General features: G+C 38.6%; 1 protein-coding gene across 1 annotated transcript in view; it reads right to left on the bottom strand.

Moving 5' to 3' along the window:
- Window positions 1-24,704, bottom strand: part of NCOA3 (nuclear receptor coactivator 3) — a 143,570-nt gene that overhangs the window by 63,634 nt on the left and 55,232 nt on the right. The window contains exon 2 of the mRNA XM_058685880.1: window positions 5,962-6,043. The gene's annotated coding sequence lies outside the window, so the exon portion shown is untranslated. The remainder of the gene's footprint in view (window positions 1-5,961; window positions 6,044-24,704) is intronic.

Below are 24,704 nucleotides of genomic sequence, written 5' to 3'. Positions count from 1 at the left end.
AAAAGGAAGGACAAAAAAAAAAGATGAAATTACCCTTAAAAGGTATCTGGTAAAAATTTGTAGCCAGAATATATATTCTTTTTAAACTTTACAATAAGAAAACAAACTGCCCAATTTTTAAAAATGGGCAAAACATTTAAATAGACACCTTATAAAAGAAGAGATAAATGTGGTTAATGAGAAACTATTCTATCATTACTCATCATGGAAATGCAAATTAAAGCCACAATGCAATAACACTACCAATCCCATTAAAATGGCTGAAATTTAATAAGTGAAAATACCCAATAGGAACGATACAAACTTAACTTTTACCTTGCAGGTGCAATAAAAGGGGTATAGTCACTTCAGAAGAGTTTCACAATTTCTTATAAAGGTAAGCATACACTTAACTAGAATTTAAATTAAAAATTGAAACCAAAAAAAACAAATAAATAAAAGCTATGTCTTCTAGTTAGAATTGAAATGAAAAATTGAGGGGTGCCTGGGTGGCTCAGAGGGTTGAACGTCTGACTCTTGATTTCAGCTCAGGTCATGATTTCAGGGTGATGGAGTCGAGCCCCTCATTTGGTTCAGGGCTGGGCATGGAGTCTGCCTGAGATTCTCTCTCCCTCTGCCCCTCCCCTGCTTATACTTGTCCTCTCAAAAAAACTTAAACAAAAACAAATAGATAGGATAAGCATACACTTGACATTAAGACCCTGCAATTCTATTTACTCAAGGGGGAGGGGGGGAATGTATGCAGAGACCTGTACTTGAATGTTCACAGCAACTTTATTCATCATAATAGCCAAAAACCAGAAACTAAAAGTTGTGGTATATTCCCACAATAGAATACTACTCAGAAATTTATTTTTTTTTTTTTTTTTTTTTATTTATTTTTGGGACAGAGAGAGACAGAGCATGAACGGGGGAGGGGCAGAGAGAGGGAGACACAGAATTGGAAACAGGCTCCAGGCTCCGAGCCATCGGCCCAGAGCCTGACGCGGGGCTCGAACTCACGGACCGTGAGATCGTGACCTGGCTGAAGTCGGACGCTTAACCGACTGCGCCACCCAGGCGCCCCCTCAGAAATTTAAAAAAACTACTGATACATGCATTGATGTGGATGCATCTAAAAAATATACCCTGTGAAGTGAAAGAGCTTTTACAGTGTGACTATGGAGAAACACAATAGGCTCTCCCACCCTGCTGGTTGGAATTTACAATGGTGTAATCCTTATGGACTCACTGTGATTTAATGATATCTAACAAAAACAACATACACATTTACCCTTTAACCCAGTAGTCTCACCTCTAAGAACTCATCAATCATGAAGGTACATTCCCAAAACACAAAAATGTATATTCACAAAGTTACCCGCTACAGCATTATTTTCATCACAAAATACTGGAAACAACCTATATACCTATACATAGGATGCTGCTAAATAAACTATGCAATATGCATGTAATGAAAACTATGTAAAAAATAGATGAGACAGGGGCTGGGGGAGGGAGAAGGAATTATCACTCTAAAGAGTATAGAGTTTCATTCTAGAAAGATGAAAAATGTTCTGGAAGTGAATGGCGTGATGGTCACAAAAGAATGTGAATGTATTTAATGCATTAAATGGCTATTTTAAGTTTTATATACATTTAACCACTTTTTTAAGTAAGCTCTAGGCCTAACATGGGGCTTGAACTCACAACGCTAAGATCAAGAGGTGCACTGGGGCACTTGGGTGACTCAGTTGGTTAAGCAGCCAGCTTTTGATTTCAGCTCAGGTCACGATCTCACGGTGTGAAATTGAGCCCCGTGTCAATCTGTCAAGGGCTCTGACAGTGGGGAGTCTGCTTGGCATTCTCTCTCACCCTCTCTCTCTCTCTCTGCCCCTCCCCTGCATGTGAGTACATGCTCTCTTGATCAAAATAAATGAACTTCAAAAAAAAAAAAAAAAAAAGAGAGTTGCACACTCCACCAACTGAGCCAGCCAGGCATCCCTAAATTTTACCACGATTTTTACAAATGAATGGGAAAGATCCCTTTGATGTGATATGGCCTATTTCCAGGAGATATTAATAAATGAAAACAGCAAAATACACAGAATTCTACGTCTGTGTGGATTCCCAGTATGTATGCCTATTAAATTTTATTTTATCCTGTTTAAATTAAAAAAAAAAAAAAAAATACAGCAAAGCACAAAACAGTATATGCAACATGCTACAATTTTTGTGTAAAAAAAGTAAAAAGAAAATAACATGTATCTGCTGGTGATTACCAAAAGAAATGCAGGGAAGGCTGAACTCAAAACAGTGAGGTTGGTTACCTATGAGAAATGAGGGAAATGGGATGGAAAAAATACAGAAGGGAAGTGTATCTTCTGTATAATTTTAACTTTTGAAACCATGTTCATTTTCTACAAATTCAAAAAATAAATCCCATCAGGAGTGCCTGGGTGGCTCCATCAACTAAGCATCGGACTCTTGATCTCAGCTCAGGTCTTGATCTCAGGGTTGTGAGTTAAGTCCACATTGGGCTCCGCACTGTGTGTGAGGCCTAATTAGAGAGAGAGAAACAGACAGACAGACAGACAGACAGACAGAAGTATAAATATACTTCTGCTAGTATATTATAACTAGTCCCCACAAGGTGAAATATTAAAAAGCATAAGTAAAAGTAAAGGAAAAATAAAAATAATAGACAATCAGAATGAGAATGAGAATGAGCATTAACAAAACCCTGAAACTCAAACAAATAAATGAACCTGATTTTATTTCGAACGAATACCGTAACTACCTTATGCAGAAAGAAAGAGCAGGAAGTAAAAGTAGGGAGGGGAGGGGAGGGGAGGAGAGGGGAGGGGAGGGAGAAAGGAGGGCTGATTCAAGCAATTTAAGAATACAGTATTTATTGGGGCGCCTGGGTGGCGCAGTTGGTTAAGCGTCCGACTTCAGCCAGGTCACGATCTCGCGGTCTGTGAGTTCGAGCCCCGCGTCAGGCTCTGGGCTGATGGCTCGGAGCCTGGAGCCTGTTTCCAATTCTGTGTGTCTCCCTCTCTCTCTGCCCCTTCCCCGTTCATGCTCTGTCTCTCTCTGTCCCAAAAATAAATAAAAACCGTTGGAAAAAAAAAAAAAAAATTAAAAAAAAAAAAAAAAAAAGAATACAGTATTTATTTATTTATTCTCAGTCTTGGGCAAGAGGGTTATGAGCAAGTGAAGAACTACATATAAACTGCCCGCTCACATGAAGGAAGTTTGTTTATTGTGGTGAAATGGGCAAAGTAATTCTGAAAGTATTTTATTATTTTTTTTTAAATTTTTTTTTTTTAATGTTTGTTTATTTTTGAGACAGGGAGAGACAGAGCATGAATGGGGGAGGGTCAGAGAGAGAGGGAGACACAGAATCCGAAACAGGCTCCAGGCTCTGAGCTGTCATCACAGAGCCCGACGCGGGGCTCGAACTCATGGACCGCAAGATCATGACCTGAGCTGAAGTCAGGTGCTCAACCGACTGAGCCACCCAGGCGCCCCTGAAAGTATTTTAGATGTAGTATGTAGGACAGAGCGAATGAGTAAAGGCACCGACAATGTTGGGAGCCAAGGTTCTCATGGCATAAAAAAGGGACATAAAAATGTGAAAAGATAAGTGCAAAGAAAGAGCCCTGTAGAGAGGTAGTGAAGCTGGACATACTGATGTAAAGTCACGATTTCTAACCCATGTATATGCATGTTACAATGAATGTGTTTATGTGCAAATATGTTTATGTATACAGGTATGTGTGTATAAACATGCGTATTTTACTAGCTCTCTAATACTATTCCCCACAAGGACACAGAGATTGATTAAAAGAGTTCCACTTTCCAAACCTAGGACAACTGGAGAACCAAAATAATTAGGTAATGAATTTACCAATTCAAAACCTAGGAATCCATGAGTCCAAACTGATATACAGGGCTTGTGATTACACATTAATGTCAAGAGCTGACTGGTGGTAGGAAGGGAATACTGGAATCAGAAAATAACCATTTTGGAACACAGTGAAAAATTCGATCAGATAAGAATCATCAATGAATGCTAAATCTAGGGCAAACTGTGATGAGAAACATACTTGCACTGTCTCCCCATAAAATGCTTATTGCTTGCAAAAGAAGGAAAATAAACTATACAGTGGAGAAATCTGGCAACATCTTGGCCAAGTAATCAATATTAACATCAGAATAAGGGGCAAAAGACATCATGTGCCTCCAAAAGTTGTGCATCTTTCTCAGGATATCACATCACCTATACAGTATTCCAGCCAAGAACGCATAGCCTCAATCTAATCACAAGGCAACTGCCGACAAACATAAAATGAAGACTATTCTATTAAAAGGGGGAAGGGTTGTGTTCTTCAAAAATGTCAATGTCATAAAAGACAAAGAAAGGCTATAGAAAGATTCCAGGAAAAAGGAGGCTAAAGAGAAATAATAACTATGTACAACACCTGACCCCAGATTGGATTCTGTACAGGAAGCAAGGGAAATGCTGTTAACAGACTTTATTAAGGTCAACTGATCAGACTGGAAGACAGACCATACATTTGTGTCAACGTCCATTTACAAAGTTGATAAGTTATACAATAGTTATATAAGAGAATGACCCTATTCTTAGGAAATACCAAAGTGTTAGCAGAAAGAAGCTCAATATATGTAACTTCCCCTCAAATAATTCAAAAAAGCTCTCTCTGCCCCTCCCCTGTTCATGCTCTCTCTCTCTCTGTCCCAAAAATAAATTTAAAAAAAAAAAAAAAAACGTTGAAAAAAAAGAACTCTACATGAGTAGAGAGAGTGGGAAGGAGTGACAGCACACACAGATGCAAATAATAAACAAGTGAGCAAATGTGGCTAGAGGATATTTAGATGTCCTTTTATACTCAATTTCCAACTTACAGAAGTTACTAGAATAACTTCCAAATAAAAGGGGTTTTTTTTAACATAAATACTACGGAGATAGTTATCTACTATATTCAGAATATAATGTATATATATCATAATTGATGAAAGGATTTTGTGGGGAAATAGCAAGAGCAGAGACTGGATGGAGGCTTAGCTAGATTCCCAGATAAAGAACTGTTTCAAATGTCAGCGAAGGGAGTTTGTACTTTTCTTTCCGTAAGCCAGGGAATGGCAGCACAAAGCTTAGAGCATAGCAGAGACTTAATTAAAAGGGACATACGTAAGGAAATTGTGTAAGCAAAATTTCAAGTGCTAGAAACAGTAGATAAGAGGGAATAAAGAGACATGTGAACAAATACAAGCCTGAAATTACGGGGTCTTGGCCTGGGAAGTTAAGATACTAGCAGAAAGTGGCACAAGTACAGAAGACATGAAAATAGAACACCAGACATCGCGCGTTTACTAAATTACTAAATGTATCAGGTTGGGGGCAGGGAGGAGCCAAAGATGACTCAGATTTCAAGCGGAGCTAACCATAAGAATGATGGTATTACTAACAAAAAGAAATGTAACTAGCTAAGCAAAGCATAACTGCTTTCTTGGCTATCAGACAACTTTTTCTATTCTCATTTCTCCTATTCTAGTGCAACAGGAGTTAGGAAAAGAGTTATTATATGTCAGCACACGCAAACTGGGGAAACTAGTCCTCACAAGGTGAAATATTAAAAATAAGTGGAATTTATTCAGATTTTGAACACACACCATCGAAATATACACACAGAAGGGAAAGTGGGCATGTTGAACCATAACACATAGTTCCCTGCCTCCCTAAAAAAGTTACGTTTGTATATATACACATATATATATGAATATACACATATACTCACTCGCTCATTTTAAGACCATTCAGTCAACTCATACTATCGTTAAAGATAAAAACATGTAACACGAGTTTAAGATTAAATAATAAATGAAAGGAAATGGGTATCTTCAGAGGATAAAGACAAAATTACAAAGGATTGAGTCAAAGTAAAACTGAATTACCTGGCTAACCAGTCAAATGACGTTCAAGTAGGAGCTTATTTTTATTGGTCTCTGACTCCACTGTTCAGCAAGTATTTTGATCCTGAGAACAAAAAAAGGGGGAGGGGATGTTGAATTTTATTGCCCTTTCTTCATGTAAGTAGTATTATTAGTCACACACAAATTAACCTTTCCCATCATTCCCTTCTCTGGACATACATGAAATAAGCAAAAACAAAGCATGCTATCAAGTACAAGTCCTCCTAGGAATCTGAGGTGATGCCTTATTTTGCCACACAATACTACTTCTGCTTACGAAGTCCGGTGTAGCATATACAATATACCGTGTCACAGTTTGTAAACATGAATAATGCAAAACAGGAGATGAGGAAACCAACTCCTGTCCAAAAGAAATACTCAACAATTAGCAATTAAAAACAATACTGATATCTTGGCAGAAGCGAATGCTTAAATACCCGAGTCCAAAGACAGAAATACCTACCAGATAGGTGGGTGGATGGATGCATAAAGCAAGCAAGCAAGCAAGCAAGCAATGAAGAAAAAAAGGAGAGAAAAACCATGGATGTTTTCCCCCTCTTCTAGTAAAGACTGCATTTGGGCCACCAACAAGACATAGTTTTAAATGGGAAAGGAAAATGAGGAGTTCTTCAAAATAATCTGCAATAGAATACCTGAACATATAAACAGCTTCTCTGTACTTGAGGAAATACAGAGCAGGCTATGATGCAACAAAAAAGTAAGCCAATAAAAAAAACATTCACCTTCACTTACAAACTTCCAAATGTAACAATACAGCAACAATCTGATTACCACCAACTCTAGAGGTGTATATATCAAGACAATAGCCCTAATTATGCCCCAAAGTTCATTGCATTCATGCTGGAATTTGCAGGTCTGTTGGAAAGGGGTGAAGAAAAAATTATGTATATACAAGTTCCATATCACAGCCTTGGCCAATCCACGTGGAGTAGAGAGGGACAATCAACCAGAACCTATCTGCATCATGCGAAGGGTCTGTTGCGCTTCTGAAACCCAATTTAAAGGTGAGAAAATTGAGGAGTGAGAAGGAAGCACATCATATGTTCACAAACGAAAAGGAGGAAAATACAGGTAAGCATATCAATGCCATGCAATTAAAGTCTAAAAAAGAGCTATTATATCTACTAACATATGTATTTCTCATTACAGTATAGTCTCTGGCTTATAACGGAGATGTCAAAAGAGAGTTGGTTCTTGGAAAACATCTTCAATCCACGATAATATAACTACTTGTTAGCATAATGGTTTGAAGAGTGGAAGGTTGGAGTACACCAGATCTAGACTTAATGCCCAGCTTTCACTTACGACCTAGATATTCAACTTGAAGGCTTTTTTTAAAGATTTTTTTTAAAAAAAATTTTAAGTTTATTTATTTTTGAAAGAGACAGAGATAGCAGGAGTAGGGGAGGGGCAGCAAGAGAGGGACACAGAGAGAGAGAGTCCCAAGCAGGTTCCACGCTGCTAGCACAGAGCCCAATGTGGGGGCTCGGACCCACGAAACCGCGTGATCATGACCCAAGCCAAAACCAAGAATTAGACACTTAACCGATGGAGCTACCCAGGCACCCCTCAACCTGAAGACTGCTTTGAGCCTTAGATTTCTCATTATAAAATGGGGATCACACCTATTAAGGCACTTGTGAACATTAAGTGAAATGCTTAAATTACTTACCAGTACCTGATGCATAAATGCTCAATAAATAAAAACGATTATTAGCCAACAAAAGACTATCTGACATCTGATTTAAGAGTATCAAAGCACAGGGGCACCTGGGTGGTTCGGTTGGTTAAGCGTCCCCCTCCCTTTCCCTGCTCTCCTCTCTCTCAAAAAGAGAAGACAAAAAAATCCAAGCACATTGAAATAAAAACTGGGAGAAAATACAATCATTAGTTTTAGTGTCTAAATGAATTCAATGTTTTAGTACCTGAATTTTTATGATATCTAATTTAATTAGAAGAAGGTGAAGGGTGAAAGGAAGGCAGAGCTTCTATTAAGAAAGCCCAAGGTTTTCTGGCCTGGTTTTAAATCAAGTTTCATTTCAGCAATGGTTCTTTTGTTTTTGCTCCTTTTTCCAGGGGAAGGAGGAAGGTCGTGGGGTAGGGTTAGCATCTACAGAGCAGGATGAGTGGGGAGGAAAAGGAATTTGAGTCAGAACGTACATGGTACCATAATGACTGGCCCAGGAAACGAGTACTGCTCCCTAGTACGGACAGTTGGCAAGAGAGCCTACATGAACACAAGTGTTCCACTGCTGGTGGGGACACCCAAAGGAGTGTGGACCCACACTACTCTAACCCATAACCCCCGGGATCCAAAGAAACACTATCCACAAAATTTCCCCTCCCAAGAAGTGTGCAGTTGGGCTAGAGTGGTCCCCAGAAACTCACAGACAAACGACTGGCTTGCCTACCAGGACCCTGCAGGAGTAGACAGGCTAAAAAGTACTATACAACAGGGGTGCCGGGCTGGCTCAGTCAGAAGCGCATGTGACTCGATCTCGTGGCTCTGAGTTCGAGCCCCACGTAGAGTATAAAGATTACTAAAAAAGTAAATAAATAAAACTTTAAAAAATAAGTAAATAAAAAGTGCTATACACTAGATCCTATAAAGTATAGAACCTGGGAACGCTGCAGTTAACCTGTCTACAACCAAGGTTCTGCAAAGGCAACAGTCCCAGCAGATTTCTTGGGACTGTATTTTTTACCTTCAACAAAAATAAGCATAATTTTTTCATAATTTGGACTTCAGTCTATCACAAACACAAGTCAAATCACACTGACAAAAACTAAGTGACGTGTCCCCAAAATACTAAATATGGGGAGATGCAGGTTAATTTTTCTACTAGAATTAACGAAAAATGTGATTGATGGGCTCCACATTATCAAAACCTGCATCACTTGAAATCTAATGGGGAAGAAAAAAAAATTAAACTGAGCTTTGTTAATAGCTTGTCTGAGAAGACGTGCCTCCAGGCCAGAACAAAGAATCAAACTGGGGGAGGGGTGTTGACAGAAGAAAACCCAAACTATATAATGCTGATGCTTGGCAACATCAGTAGTACAAAAAGAAGCCACTGAATACCATGAACATGACTCTTCTTTTGCTGTTGAAAATGGAAGGGGGCAAGGATTCTGCTATTCATCATATTAAACTCATTGTTCCTGCCATGCTACTGTGGGTAGTGCTCTGAGGGATTCTCTCATTTCCCTAAAAATCCTAGAGATGGGGAATCACCATCTTTGGTCAAGTCAGCTGTTGCCCACTCCTCTCCAAAGCACTACGGAATAAATTTACCCATCAATTTCAGGTTAAAGTTTACATGATATTGGTATAAATAAAACATTCTCTTGAAGTTGAGATTATTTATAATAGTCTCAAAAAAATAATATATCATTTTTCAAAACTGTAACAACAGATTTTACTTGCAGCAGTCAATTGCAACAAATTTGTAGCTATACTGAAAAGAAAAAAACCAAATGTAAGTTAAAAATCAAATGGAAATTTAAAATTATTTATAAAAGTGCCACTTTTTTTGCAGCTATATAAACTTAACTCAGTTTAAAAAATTTTTTCCTTACCATTACTTATCCATTATTATGTGTTCTAGTAAATAATAAGTAAAATGTATTTGCTACCCAAGTGCACACCAGTAATATATTGATGACAAACTTTTTTAAATACCAAAGTCTTTTTGACACGGAGAAGGGGGGGATTATTTCTAATTACACATCTAGTAAAGTAAGACAGGGTTAACATGTATTACTAATCTCATGCTATAAACTAGAAAGGACTAAGCTGATTTATAATAATTTATTCTACATCGTCATTTAGTAAGTTGCAATAAATGTTTAGTTCTATATGGAGTCAATATGAAAATTTAAATGATGCAGTGAAAACAGAAGCCTTGCTTTCAGAAAACCTATGTTTTGGAAGTCCAGCTACTTGAGGTGACCTTCTGTGAGACATTTAAATCAACCGAATGTTTCCTGTGTACCTAGGAGAGGCCAGGCGTTACACTGGCCTGCAGAAGCATGAGCAAAACATGGTACCTGCAACTAATCAGAAAAGGAGAAGCAGGTGTAGAATGCCACTAGTGGTATGTTTAAATTGGGGGGGGGGGGGGGGGGGCACAAGCAAGGGAGGGGAGGGGAAGAGAGGGAGGCACAGAATCCGAAGCAGGCTCCAGGCTCTGAGCTGTCGGCACAGAGCCCGATATGGGGCTCAAACTCTCGAACCATGAGATCATGACCTGAGCCGAGGTCAAGAGTCGGCCACAAATGACTGAGCCACCGAGAGGCCCCCGCCAATGAGAATATGAGAATGAACTACCTTGCCTTTTTCAGAGGACTGCTATGGTAACTGTAAAGCACTATTTTAATGCAAAACAAGACAAACCCAAAACCATTTACTTCAGCAGAGAGAGAATTAATGAAATTCAAATGTAAAGATAACTTCTATAATTATTTTCCACAGTTATCATAACCAAAATGCCTTTTCTTTATAATAGAAGACAAAGGCAAAGAAGAAAAAAAATTGTAAAATGTTAGCCGTTTGTGGAAAAAGTACAGGAGACATAGGAAATTTTAATGGGGTATACATACAGGTTGCTAAAAATGAAAGGTATTTTTAACTCAACATATCTAGAAAATTCTGCTTACACAATGGTGCTATCCACAGATAAGCATTGGCAGTAAATACAACCCTTCTGCATTTTTAAAATTACCTTGAGGTGAAGGGGAAAACTAAAAACTCCAGTTGGCAGCCCAGTTTATTAACAAGCCCCGGTATCTTTGGCCGAGCTGCAGTTAGCGCCAACGTGGTTACTAACACAGCCATGCAAGCAAGTCGCCTGCCGGTGCTCGTGCTGCCTCCCTCTCCCCTCTCTTGGAAACACTGCATGCAGCACTGCACGATCACACAAAATAAATACAGGAAAGGGGGTGGGAGGGTTGGGTGGAGAGCTGAGCGAAGCTCTGGGCTCCACCAGTGGAAGGCGTTCCACAAGAATTGCTACAGGGTCAAAAGTTTACAGTGGTTTCAATTTCACCTCTTAGCAGCCAATCAGAAAACAGACACTGTACGCTGACCCCTCAGGCTGCAAATGAACATTAACTCATTGGCTACCGGAACTGCATATATTCCTTTCCTGGTAGGCTTTTCTTTCTCATTTTTTCTTCTTCTTTTTCGAGGGGGGAAGGAGTGGGAGAAGGCAAAGAACATTTTTTAAGTTCAAGGTGACAATTTCACTTAAGACCATGTATTTTAAGCAGGTATGTGAGGGAAGAAATGATCAAGCAATTATCTTTCTCCTTGAAACCAGTTTCTGTATCCTGTAATATCTAACAAACTAATCATTAATGCTAGTATCAAATCAAGGCAAAGAGTGAACTTAGGCAGGTTAAGGAGAAAGATTTATCTCCAAGAGGCTGCAATTCTAAGAACAATTTAATATGATGAAAGACATTGGTTGTGTTTCCAATAATGCCTTAAAAATAACTCAGATAATTAAGACACTTAAGTATTTATCTACATCCCAATTTTTTATCGACATAAATTCCCCACCTCTTCTCCAAATCATTCATATACACATGCAACACGCCTGTCCTTTTCATACTCTGCACCCAGCAAAATGCAGGTATAGCTCCTAAGGTTTAAAGCTTTCTTTTCCCATATTTCACCTCTCCTAACACTTTAGTACCAAGGAGTGATCTTTCATACAATAAACTCAAGGGTGATCTCTTTGGCAATACACACAACTGCTCCCTAATTCATTCATCCATTCATTCATTCATTTTATGTAAATCTACAAATGCAGTAAACATCACTAAACTAATCCATTAAATACTATTTTCAACATTCTATATTTAACATTAAGCAAGGGTAAAATGAAGATCTGTACCCATACACACCTTAATTATCCTACATTTAAGAATGAGATTTCTTTGAAGCATTACATGATAAAAGTGAAACAGCTATGTTAACTACTCTATCAGAATGATCTGTTAAATCCTAAATAAGCAGATGTGTGAATCGGTAGTTAGCAATATTTTTCATTAATACATGGCAGTCAGATTTTAGCAGTCTTACTGGCTTTAAAATTTTAAACTTCTATTTAGAAGCCCCTGTAGCCACTACCACTGCCTAAGAAAATGATTTCACGTAACATACTCATTTTCTTACCCAAGCTAGCAAAATTAAGAAACTAGTCATTTCTGAACATCCGAAGGTAACTAATATACAAAAGTGCCTTACTTTATATATAACTGTTGCTAAAGAAATTCAAAATAAATCCAGAGTGTATAAAGTTTCCATAGCAATTTAATGTCAGTTGTTGAATCAGTAAATAAAGAAACTTGATACAGATAAAGTTTTTTAATTTAGCATTAAAACAAGTTAATTTTCTAGTAACAACTCCTAAGCCTTCATGACGTTTATGCATATTTGCCAATAAAAAAATCTACACATTTAAAATCCAGTAGTTTTTTTTTAACATGGCCTGCAGAAGCGTCTTTTATACATTAAATTAGAGGAGTCTTCTGTATATCTTCTTTTTACAAGACGGCCTCATTTTGAAAGGAAATGGACGCGATAAAATTTTACATCAAGTCAGCATGTTGGCAAGAAGCTTTTCTGTGTGTCCTGAATTTGATTAATACGAGCCAAGGTCACTTCCTGAAAGATGCCTACCATTGCAGCTGCAGGCAAACTAGGCTCCAGAGTAAGGACTGGGGGAAGGGAATGGGTGATGGCATTCATTAACGCTGAGATAAACTTCCATCTCCACTAGCAGCTGTATAAGAAGGGGGCAACATGAAGATCCCAGAATTCCTGGCATATAAAGATTAAAATATTTCCAGCCATTAATATTTAAAAGCAGAAATTTAATCATTATATAATGTTCACGTCAGAATTATATCAAAAATATCCTCCGGGTGCCTGGCTGGCGCTGTCAGTGGATCATGGAACTCTTGCTCTCAGGATTGTAAGTTCGAGCCTCAAGTTGGGTGTAGAGATTACTTAAAAATAAAATCTTCAAAAAACAAATACATAAATAAAAATTCAAAATAAAAATATATCCTCACTGCAACAACATATTAAAACATGTCACTCCTAATACTATACAAATCATCTACTACCAAATACTGAAGTAAATTTAGTATTAATACAATAAGACCTCTATGCAAAATAGCCTACAAAGGAAGAGACAGGCCCCTGAAGAAGACAGATTCAGAGATTCAATTTCTCCCATCTAAAAACCAAGGGTAGCCGGGGTGCCTGGGTGGCTCATTTGGTTGGGCGACCGACTTTGGCTCAGGTCATGGTCTCAGTTTGTGAGTTTGAGCCCTGTGTCGGGCTCTGTGCTGACAGCTCGGAGCCTGGAGCCTGCTTCGGATTCTGTGTCTCCCCCTCTCTCTACCCTCCCCTGCTCATGCTCTGTATCTCTCTGTCTCTCAATAATAAAAATAAAACGTTAAAAAAAATTTTTTTTGTTAAAACCCAGGGTAGCCTAAAGTCAAGAAAGTATAAATCCAAAACAAAAGTCTATACTGCAAAATACCTGCTAAAGTTTTGTGCTGAAATTCAATTAATTTTCCTCTCACCAACATTAATACAAGTATCAGAGTTTCTATGCTCAAAAAACAAGTATCATCAAAATAAACATTGCCAGTAACTAGAACAAATCCTCTCCCTGAATAATTATATGCCAAGATTTAATTGAGCAGTTACTATGTACTGTTAGGAAACTATACTAAGTACTTTGTCAGTCCTCTTTGAGGTTCTATATACATCTCAACTAACTGGATAAAATATTAGGTAGCGTAAGAAAATCTATAGGAGGGGCGCCTGGGTGGCTCAGTCGGTTGAGCGTCCGACTTCAGCTCAGGTCACGATCTCACGGTCCGTGAGTTCGAGCCCCGCGTCGGGGTCTGGGCTGATGGCCCAGAGCCTGGAGCCCGCTTCGGATTCTGTGTCTCCCTCTCTCTCTGCTCCTCCCCCGTTCATGCTCTGTCTCTGTCTCAAAAATAAATAAACGTTAAAAAAAAAAAAATTTTTTTTTTTTAAATAAAAAAAAGAAAATCTATAGGATTCTTCTAATTTTCTAACTTTCTATTTAACGTTGGATAAATTAAATTGCTTTTGTGTGCGTTTTTCCTACCTGCCAAATGGAGTTACCATGACATTCCACAGAAACATGTAATCAGCAAAATCACCTCTGTTTTAGTGGTTGTATAATAAACAACACCTGGGGTGCCTGGGTGGCTCAGTCGGTTTCATGTCTCTTGATTTTGGCTCAGGTCATGACCTCACAGTTCATGAGTTCAAGCCCAGCCCGGAGCTGCTGACAGTGTGGCGCCTGCTTGGAATTCTCTCTCTGCCCCTCCCCCTTTTCTCCCTTTCTTTCCAACTCACTCTCTCTCTCCCTCTCTCTCTCTCCCTCTCTCTCTCTCTCAAAATATATAAATGAATTTTTGTAAATAAATAAATAAAATTTTTTAAGAACACACACAATACCTGTCTCTTTTTTAATCATCAGCATGTTAACAACGCATGATGTTTCCATTTTGTACATAAATTGTACATATTGTACATTAAAACGCATGATGTTTCCACTTTGTACATATAATTTTGTCCCTCCCTTATGCTCCCCATCATTGTATCTTGATTAACTTCAACAAAAAAATTAATAGATGTTAGATGCTCAAGTTCAAACAAATTTATACAGTTTGATTTTTTTTTTAAGTCTTTTACCTTTCAATGACTGGCAGAAAAGGACTATTAACAGGCACAGAGCCTTCCATATATGTAAAGGGCTTTTTAAATCATTTTAGGAAAAGGAAGGCAACCAGGTTTAAAAAAAACAAAAACAAAAAACCAACAACGTGAGAAGTCCCTGAATTCAGAGAATCTAGCTGCTGGTCGCAGCAGAGGAAAGCATTCAGAAGGGTTCAACAAGACTTAATCGCGTGCCTTTGAGATGGGACAAATTCTAAAAATGGACAAAGGGTAAATAAAATTCATCATTCATACACCTTCTCACCAGCACACCTTGTGAGGCACTCAGGAGGGGATAAACTTTCCTCAAATTCTTTTCTCGACCACATGAATTCTTCCAAAAATAACTCAAAACAAAGCAAAGAGTTAAGCAGTAGTTAGCTTCTTGCCATGTACGTCAGGGTGAAGGAGGTGCACTCATTCCTTCACCTCTCCAGCCACATCATTCCTCTCCCCTGGTCTTATCCAAGTACCCAACGTGTTCCTTCCTTGGCAAGTGAGACCAACTCAATCGGGGTCAGGGCAGCTAGCTGCCTGGTCTTCCTGTACCAACCCAGCTTCTATGTCAAAAATAGAACCTGAAAGGAAACATCAGCTATAAAATAAAAACAAACAAAATGTTGGCCCAAGTGTCTTTTGCTCTGCCAGAGTGGTTCACAGACACAAGTTTAAGGATTACTCTCTAAGAGTCACAGATTGTTTAAAAACTTTGTTTCAGTTATTTTCTACAGCATCAAACCAGACAGACTGGCCATCGCACAACTGAAAACTTCCATTACAAAAAATTCAAAGTACTACACCATATACAATGGTATCATTACTCAGTAATAATGTAACTATGCCATATGCTCTTTAAAAACCATATTGGACTGGGGTGCTTGGGGGGCTCAGTCAGTTAAGCAACCAACACTTGATTTCGGCTCATGTCATGATCTCACAGTTAGTGAGTTCAAGCCCCACATCAGACTCTGTGCTGACAGTGCAGAGCCTGCTTGGGATCCTCTCTCTCTCTCTCTCTCTCCCTCCCTCTCTCTCTCTCTCTCTCTCCCAAAATAAATAAGCAAACAAAAAACACATTGGACTATGAGCCTCAACCGTAACTCTCAAGTGAAAAACCAACAGGTTGTCATTCCAGTGCTTACCACAGTCACAATAAATGTAAATCATCCATCATTTCACAAATGTTTGCTGAAATGATGCCATATTGTACACTACTGCTATTCCAGCTTCTGTGGATACAAAGCTAAACAATACACGTGGCCCTCATAGAAGTCCTTAAATTCATACAGCCTAGTCCCCTGGGCATGGCAAAGGAAGGTGCTCTGAGTCTAAAAAGCATTAACATGTGCCTTTGAGACGGGATAAACTCTAAAGATGGACAAAGGCCAAAAATCAAAAAGCTTGTACATTTTACTGAGTATTAACGAACAACAAATAAGCAAACATTTCCAGAAAACCTAAGTGCCATCCATAAAGAAAATAAGTAAGGTGGTATGATATAAAGGGGGGGGGGGTGCCTGGGTGGCTCAGCGCATTAAGCGTCCCACTTCAGCTCAGGTCATGATCTCATGGTTCATGGGTTCGAGCCCCACATTGGGCTCTGTGCTGATAGCTCAGAGCCTGGGGCCTGCTCTGGATTCTGTGTCTCCCCCTCTCTCTGCCCCTCCCCTGCTCATGCTCTGTGTGTGTGTCTCTCTCAATAATAAATAAACGTTAAAAAAAAAAACAAAATTAAAAAACAAAAAAAGAATATACATTTCCAAGGGTTAAATTTCCAGAAGCAAAGTGTCCATGCCTTAATGGTTGTGTTTTGGGCTACGCACAGTAAACATTACACTGTTCCTTGTTCTCTGCAACTTTTTCCCTCTATTCCCAGCCACTCCCCAAGTGTGGTGCTTAGAAACAATGGAATGATCAGAAGGCAAGCCATAAAGGTTAGAAAATCATGGGGCTGAGATGATCAAAAGTAGGGAGGCAGAGTTAAGGCAAAAGAGAGTTTCCCCTAAATACATTATAAAATCCAGAAGCCTAAAGAGATCAACACATTAAAAATTAGCGTATTTTTGTAGTTGTTTTTTTTTTTTTCGTATATGTAATCAAAGCTAATCATCAACTGGACAAATCTCATACAATTTGAGCACCAAGATATAATGGCAAATAAGTGATTATAATCTCTTGAATAAGCTAAAAATTCATGAATTCATAATATGAAAATATACACCCAAAGGAAAAGCTCTCCCTTACAACAAAGCCAACTAATATAGAAGATAATGATGGAACTAGAAAATCACCGTTTGCTAAATCATATTAATAATTCGTTCAAGGGGCACCTGGGTGGCTCAATTCTTCAGTTCAGGTCATGATCTCGCAATATGTGAGTTCAAGCCCCGTGTCAAGTTCTGTACTGACAGCTCAGAGCCTGGAACCTGCTTCAGATTCTGTGTCTCCCTCTCTCTCTCTGCCCCTACCCCACTCGTGCTCTGTCTCTCTCTCAAAAAATAAACATTAAAACAATTTTTTAATTTTTTAAAAATAATTCATTCAAGAGGCAAGAATCACCAACGGATGCTAAAACTAGTGGGCGTTAAGTTTAAGGAACAGTAGGCTGTTTCCATAATCACAGACTCAAAACCTCTCAAGTCCACAGGAAACTTACCAGGTATCTCCCACAAGTAACCTCACAGTGGACAAAGTAGCAGACACCATCTCAACCAAATGGTTAAGGTTAAGCATCGTCAATAATGGGGCTCTTGATTACAAGAGACTGAAAAAAAAAGAAATCACTTCTATGGTTCTCCTCCCCCCAAAGTGCGGTACCTGAATCTACACATGAGGAAACACCACACAAGCACAAAATGTGGGAACTTCCACAAAGTAACTCCTCTCTCGCCTTCAAAAGTATCAATACCATGAAACACAAAGAAAGATAAGAAACTGTCCCAGGCTAAAAAGGACTGAAGAGACATGACAACTGAATGCAATGTGCAAAATCCTGGATTTTCCTTCCCTTTAGAGGACATTACAGGGACAACTGGTGAGATGTGAGTAAGACTTATAGAATAGATACTGTATCAACATTAATTCCATGATTTTTTTTTAATGTTTTATTTTTGAGAGAGACAGAGACAGTGTGAACAGGGGAGGGGCAGAGAGAGGGAGACACAGAATCCGAAACAGGCTCCAGGCTCTGAGCTGTCAGCCCAGAGCCCGACGCGGGGCTCAAACTCACAAGCCATGAGACCGTGACCTGAGCCAAAGTTGGACGCTCAACCGACTGAGCCACCCAGGTGCCCTTAATTCCATGAGTTTTTAACTGCAGTGTGCTAATGTGAAAAAAAATTGTTTTGAGGAAATATATACTATTTAGGTGTAAAGGAGCATCGTATCTATTACAACTTACTCTCAAACTGCTCAGAAAAAATATGTACGTTTTTAAATGATAAAAAGAGAAAAGCAAATATAGTAAAACGGTAACATTTGAAGAATATGACTGAAGGTCACATAGTACTTCTTTATATAAATGCTACAACTTTTCTATAAATTCCAAATTAAAGAGAAATGAAAAATAAAAGGTAAATAACAGACTGGGAAAAAACATGTGCAGTGTCTAACTGGGACAAAGAATAAAAACCCAGAACACACAGGATCCTTTATAAATTAGTAAGAAAAGACAACATAACAAGGCAAATGGTCAAAGAATCAGAAGAGGCAGTTCAGAGTAGTACAAATGGCCAATAAATACTGAAAACATGCACAATTCTAAGGGCTTGGAAAATGCAAAATAAAAACAATGAAAAAAAACAGCATCAGTTGGCTGAAACTAGTCATTTTAAGCATGTACCCTTTATTCCATGGCTAGGAATATACCAGAAGTACACAGATATAAAGATATGTATAAGGATATCCAATATAATATCCTATAAAAGAACAAAAAAGGGAGAAAAGTAAAAATAGTGAGCATAAATAGGCAAATATAAACTCTAACTTCATGTAAGCTCCTTGAGGTTACATTCCAATAGGTTTTTAAGTTTATTTATTTTGAGAGAAAGTGTGCACAAGTGGGGGAGGAGAAAGAGAAGGAGAGAGAAGGAGAGCGGGAGGGAGGGGGAGGAGGGAGAGAGGGAGAGGGAGGGAAAGAGAAGGAGAGCGGGAGGGAGGGGGAGGGGGGGAGAGAGAGGGAAAGAGAGGAAGAGAGAGGGAGAGAGAGGGAGGGAGAGGGAGGGAGGGAGAGGGAGAGAGAGGGAGGGAGGGAGAGGGAGGGAGGGAGGGAGGGGGAGGGGGGAGAGGGGGGAGGATATCCCAAGCAGGCTCTGAGCTATCAGCAAAGAGTCTAATTTATGCGGGGCTCAAATTCACAAACTGGGAGATCATGATCTGAGCAGAAGTCAGAGACTTAACCAATGCAGGTGCCCCAGATTGCAGTATGTTCTATTTGTTAATATTTATCTCTAATAACTAGTACATGACAGGTACTCAGCATATATTTGCTCAACTAATGGACAAATGGTTAAAGAAAGGATATTCCAAATGGAATATTATACAGCAACTGAAAGGAACGCAGCATAAATTTATAAATACTAAAATTTAAACAAAAAGAATGCAGTAGGTGTACATATATAACCACCTAAAAAGATGTCCATGAAATAAATGGAAAAGACAACTTGTAGGTAACATATAACATGACTGTTTCAGAGTGAGACATGTCTGCATAGCTATGTCTGTTTATACTTGGGGAAAAGTAAAGAAAGCTTCAACAATTTTGATAAACAATTAAAGTATAGGAATGCCTTTTCAGGAGCTGGGATTACAAATAAGTTTCTTATCAATATTTTAAAATAAAAATTAAATTTAAAGAAGATACCACAAAAAAATTGTTAAGCTGCACACATCATTAAACTCCTTAATGTAACATACAAATTAACAGACTAGAAAAAAACAGGTAACATGCACCCAGAGTCTTAAATCTTTGATCCAGGGGCGCCTGGGCGGCTCAGTCAGTTAAGCAACCAACTCTCGATTTCGGCTCAGGTCATGACCTCACGGTTCATGGGATCAACTCCCATGTCAGGCTCTGCACTCTCTCACTCTCTCTCAAAATAAATAAAATATACATTTTAAAAATATCTTTGATCCAGATTCTACTTCCAGGAGTCTATGAAAAGGAAGTACAGTAGTCTCCCACCTTAACTGCAAGGAAAACATTCCAAGAATTCCAGTGGATGCCTAAAACCAGGGACCGTGCTAAACCATATACACTATGGTTTTTCCTATATATATTTACCTATGATGAAGTTTATCAATTAGGCACAATAAAAGATTAATAACAATAAGACAGAAAAATATACTGTAATAAAAGTTATGTGAATATAGTTTCTAAGTATCGTACTTATCTTTCTTCTTGTAATGATGTGATGTGAGATGATAAAAAAAAATGAAGTGAGGTGAATGACCTATGTTTTGTGACAAAGCATTAGACATAAAAGCAAGATGAAGAAATACATATAACTGTAACACAGGATAAAGAAGAAAAATTTAGGAAATGCACTGAAATGTTAATCCCCAAGATAACTAGTATCCTTTTTCTACTTTGAAATTGCCCCAATATTTCCAAAATTAGCTGGATTTGCTCTTATGATCACAAAATAAAAGGTAGGTGACAAGGATGTGATTTATTTATAAACATCCCTAAACTTATTTTATATTTGAAATACAAAATTCTAACCCCTTACCTAAACTAGATCGTAAGCCCAATTCCTGACCATCATTTGCCAATTTAAACAAAACAAAAAATCAAGACAAGTCACAGACTGGGAGAAATTATTTGCAAAACACTGATCTGATACCGGATTTGTATCCAAAATATACAAAGAACTCTTAAATAAGAGTAACAATTATCAACATAAGAACACAACTCAATTTAAAAATGGCAAAAAATCCAGACACCACCCTAAAGATATACAGATGGCAAAGAAGCACATGGGAAAGATGCTCAATATCATATGTCTTTAAGGAATGACAAATTAAAACTAAAATGAGGGGCGCCTGGGTGGCGCAGTCGGTTAAGCGTCCGACTTCAGCCAGGTCACGATCTCGCGGTCCGTGAGTTCGAGCCCCGCGTCAGGCTCTGGGCTGATGGCTCGGAGCCTGGAGCCTGTTTCCGATTCTGTGTATCCCTCTCTCTCTGCCCCTCCCCCGTTCATGCTCTGTCTCTCTCTGTCCCAAAAATAAATAAAAAAAAAAACGTTGGAAAAAAAAAAATTTTTAAACTAAAATGAAACACCACCACACATCTAGTAGAATGGCTAAAATCTGCAAAACAACAATAACAAATGCTTATGAGCACACAGAGCAACGGGAACTCTCATTCACTGCTGGGGGAAACGCAAATGGTACCACCACTTTAAGAAGACAGACACTGGCAGCTTCTTGCAAAGCTGAACATACTTTCGTCATAGGATCCAACAGTCACACTCCTAGGGATTTACCCAAGTAAGTTGAAAACATGTCCATACAAAATCTACACACAAATGTTTAATAGCAGCTTTATTTATTATTTCCCAAACCTGAAAGAAACCAAGATGTCCTCTAATGGGTTAAAGTGGATTAACTGTTGTATATCCACACAGTGGAACATTATTCAGCAACAACAACAAAAAAAATGCATGGTCAAGCCAAGAAAAGACATGGAGGAAACTTAAATGCACATTGCTAAGAGAAACAAGCCAATCTGAAAAAGCTACATGTGATACGATTCCAACCATATGACATTCTGCAAAAGCCAACACTGTGGAAACAATAAAAAGGTCAGTGGTTGCCAGGGGTTCAGACGGAGGGGAGGATGAATAGGCGAAGCACAGGTAACTTGTAAAGAGCTGAAACTATTCTACAGGATACTGTAAGGACAGACCACATTACAAGTCTGTCAAAACCTACGGAACTATAAACACAAAAAACTGAATGTAAACTGTGGACTTTAGTTAATCATCTTGCATTCATATTAGTTAATTAAGTATAACAAGCGTGCCTTGTACCACTCTAATGCAAAACGTTAAGAGGGCAAAGGGGGCAGAATATGGGAACACTCTATTAACTCCTCAATTTTTCTGTAAATCTAAAACATTCTATAAAGTCTATTAATTTTTTAATGTTAAGAATTACAAAGAAGAGCGCGCGCCTGGGTGGCTCGGTGGCTCAGAGGGTTGAGCGCCCAACTCTTGATTTCGGCTCATGTCCTACTTTCATGGTTTGTGGGGTCGGGCCCCACCCCACTCTCTTTCTCTCTCTCTGCCCTCCCCCTGCTCCCACAGGCTCTCTCAAACATTTTTAAAAAAAAAAGAATTACAAAGAAATATGCTGCTTTTTCAAGTGGACATCTAACACAAATTAAGTAACTAACTTTTGGTTGGTTTTTTTTTTTTTTTTTAATAATTGAGTTGTATAAAACTTTCAAAAAAAGGCTGCCGAATTTTTATACCACACAGCTTACTTATGCCACCCAACACTTCCAAAAAGAAAAGTAACATGACAATTCTTCACCACAAACAATGCACTCTCTGGGTCATTAATCCAGCCATGTTGGTCCTCAATGATAAACGTGCTTCAATGATAAATTTAAACTTAATTCAACACTGAAGTTTTGTCCTTTAAAATTCTCACACAATTGTCGTTAAGTCTTTGCAATATTGTCTGCATTAAAAAGGAAAAACATTTAAGATTTTTTCCTACCAATTTAAAAACATCTAGCAAATGTCTACTATGTACCAAGCTAAATATACTGTAATAACAGTTTCTGACTTATCGAGGAAATTAATCTAATATTCCAGTGAAAATCTCTTCCAATAAACTTGTTCTCAGGACTGTTCAGTAGCGAGAAAATACAAACTTTCAGATGTTACCAACACAAAAGTACAGACTGTAGTGATTCACACAAAAACCTCAGAGCTATCTTACCAAGAAGAAATTTAACCTGCAAAATTACGAAGTATTTTGGTATTTTGGGATCAAATACAAAAAAAGCACAAACATGTGACTAAATAAATCAGGGAAAGGAAATATTTTAAATCAGTTGCACAGGCAGCTCCTTACCTCAATCAATAACCCAGAGTGGCTGGGTAGATTCACACAGAAGGCAAGCAATGCAACCTCGACAATTCCTAATAATGACAAAGCCTTCAAGTACCAAGTGAGCACTTAAGGGACTGCTGTTTATTACACGGACACCCTTTCAGGCATATGCATAAGCAGCAAGCACCACTTCTGGCACAGGTCTTGAAGAATATAAAAGTTTGCACACAGGCAGTTCTTTCAAGCGCTACAGGGAGAAAGTACGTTCAGGCTTTTAAAAGAAAGACACTAGTAAATCTATTAGAACTTAAAATTTCCATCACCAAGAGACTTGTATAGCACAAGTAGAAAGTAAAGCAATAACCGTATTTTTACAGTACTATAAAAGTGTTCATTACAGTAATGCTATACATTAAATTATCAGAAAAGTATCCCATTTTACAGACAAGGAAGGACTCCAGAGCTGTAATTTGTCTTCTGTGATGAAGCGCACATTCAAATATGCTAAGATTCCATCTGTGGTAAATGGGAAATCCTAACATAATAAAAATATTCTAAACAGATTTAAACCACTCTGTGTAAACCAATCTGCTTACATTCAGCTGCATTAGGGCCATTAATTAAATTCATTCAGGTAAAAGCCCAGCAAAAAATTCTGTAAGTCCTATACCAACATTTTAAATAGAAAAAAAAAAAAAATGGCCATTACAAGCCACTTTTATAAACAACTTTCTAATCACAACCTTCTTATAAAATATAACCAATGAGGGGAGCCTGGGTGGCTCAGTCAGTTAAGCAACCAACTCTTGATTTGGTCAGGTCATGATCTCAGGGTCGTGGGACCAAGTCACTGCGTGAGGCTCTCTGGTGAGCTGAGCCTGCTTGGGATCCTTTCTCCCTCTCTCTCTGCCCCTCCCCTGCTCATTCACTCTCTCTCTCTCAAAATCAATAAATAAACGTTAAAAAAAATTGGAATCTACATTAAGAAAATCTGGTGAGCACCACTCATTAACTGATCAAATTATACTATGAAAGATTGTGTTTTGCATACAATTAATCCCAAATAATTTTTACCCCTTTGTCAATCCAATTATTTTCATTCACCATTTTGAACCTGGGGAAATAAATTGTTTAAATTATTTTAAACTACATCCTTCCATAAACAGAAGGAAAGGAACAAGCATTTGCTAGAATCCTAGGGTGCACAGCATTTCATTGTCCATGCATAAGACATCAAAAGTTTAGGTAGGTTAGAATATCTTGCTCGGGGTGCCTGGCTGGCTCAGTCAGTACAGCATGTGACTCTTGATCTCGGTCAGGGTTGTGCGTTCAAGCCCCACACTGGGTGTAGAGCTCACTAAAAATTAATAATAAAATAGTTCTAATAATAATAACTTGCTCAATGTCTCACAACTGATGGAACAGAGATTAATCAGAACTCAGAACAGCCTGGAGGCACCTGAGTGGCTCAGGAGGTTAACGGCCGACCTTGGCTCAGGTCATGATCTCACAGTTCATGGGTTTGAGCTCCACATGGGGCTCTGTGATAACAGCTCAGACCTGGAGCCTGCTTCAGATTCTGTGTCTCTTTCTCTCTGCCCCTCCTCTGCTCTCTCTCTCTCTCTCTCTCTCTCTCTCTCTCTCTCTCAAAAATAAATAAACATTGGGGCGCCTGGGTGGCTCAGCTGGTGAAACATCCGACTCCGGCTCAGGTCACCTCACAGTTTCTGAGTTCGAACCCCACATCAGGCTCTGTGCTTTCAGCTCAGAGCATGGAGCCTGCTTCAGAGTCTATGTCTTCCCTTCTCTCTGCCCCCTCCCGTGCTCATGCACATGTGTCTCTCTGTCTCTCAATAATATTTTA

Source organism: Neofelis nebulosa, chromosome 9, assembly GCF_028018385.1.
Source record: "Neofelis nebulosa isolate mNeoNeb1 chromosome 9, mNeoNeb1.pri, whole genome shotgun sequence".
NCBI classification, from domain to species: domain Eukaryota; kingdom Metazoa; phylum Chordata; class Mammalia; order Carnivora; family Felidae; genus Neofelis; species Neofelis nebulosa.
The sequence above is the reverse complement of the archived record's forward strand: the minus strand, read 5'-3'. Positions and strand labels throughout refer to the sequence as shown.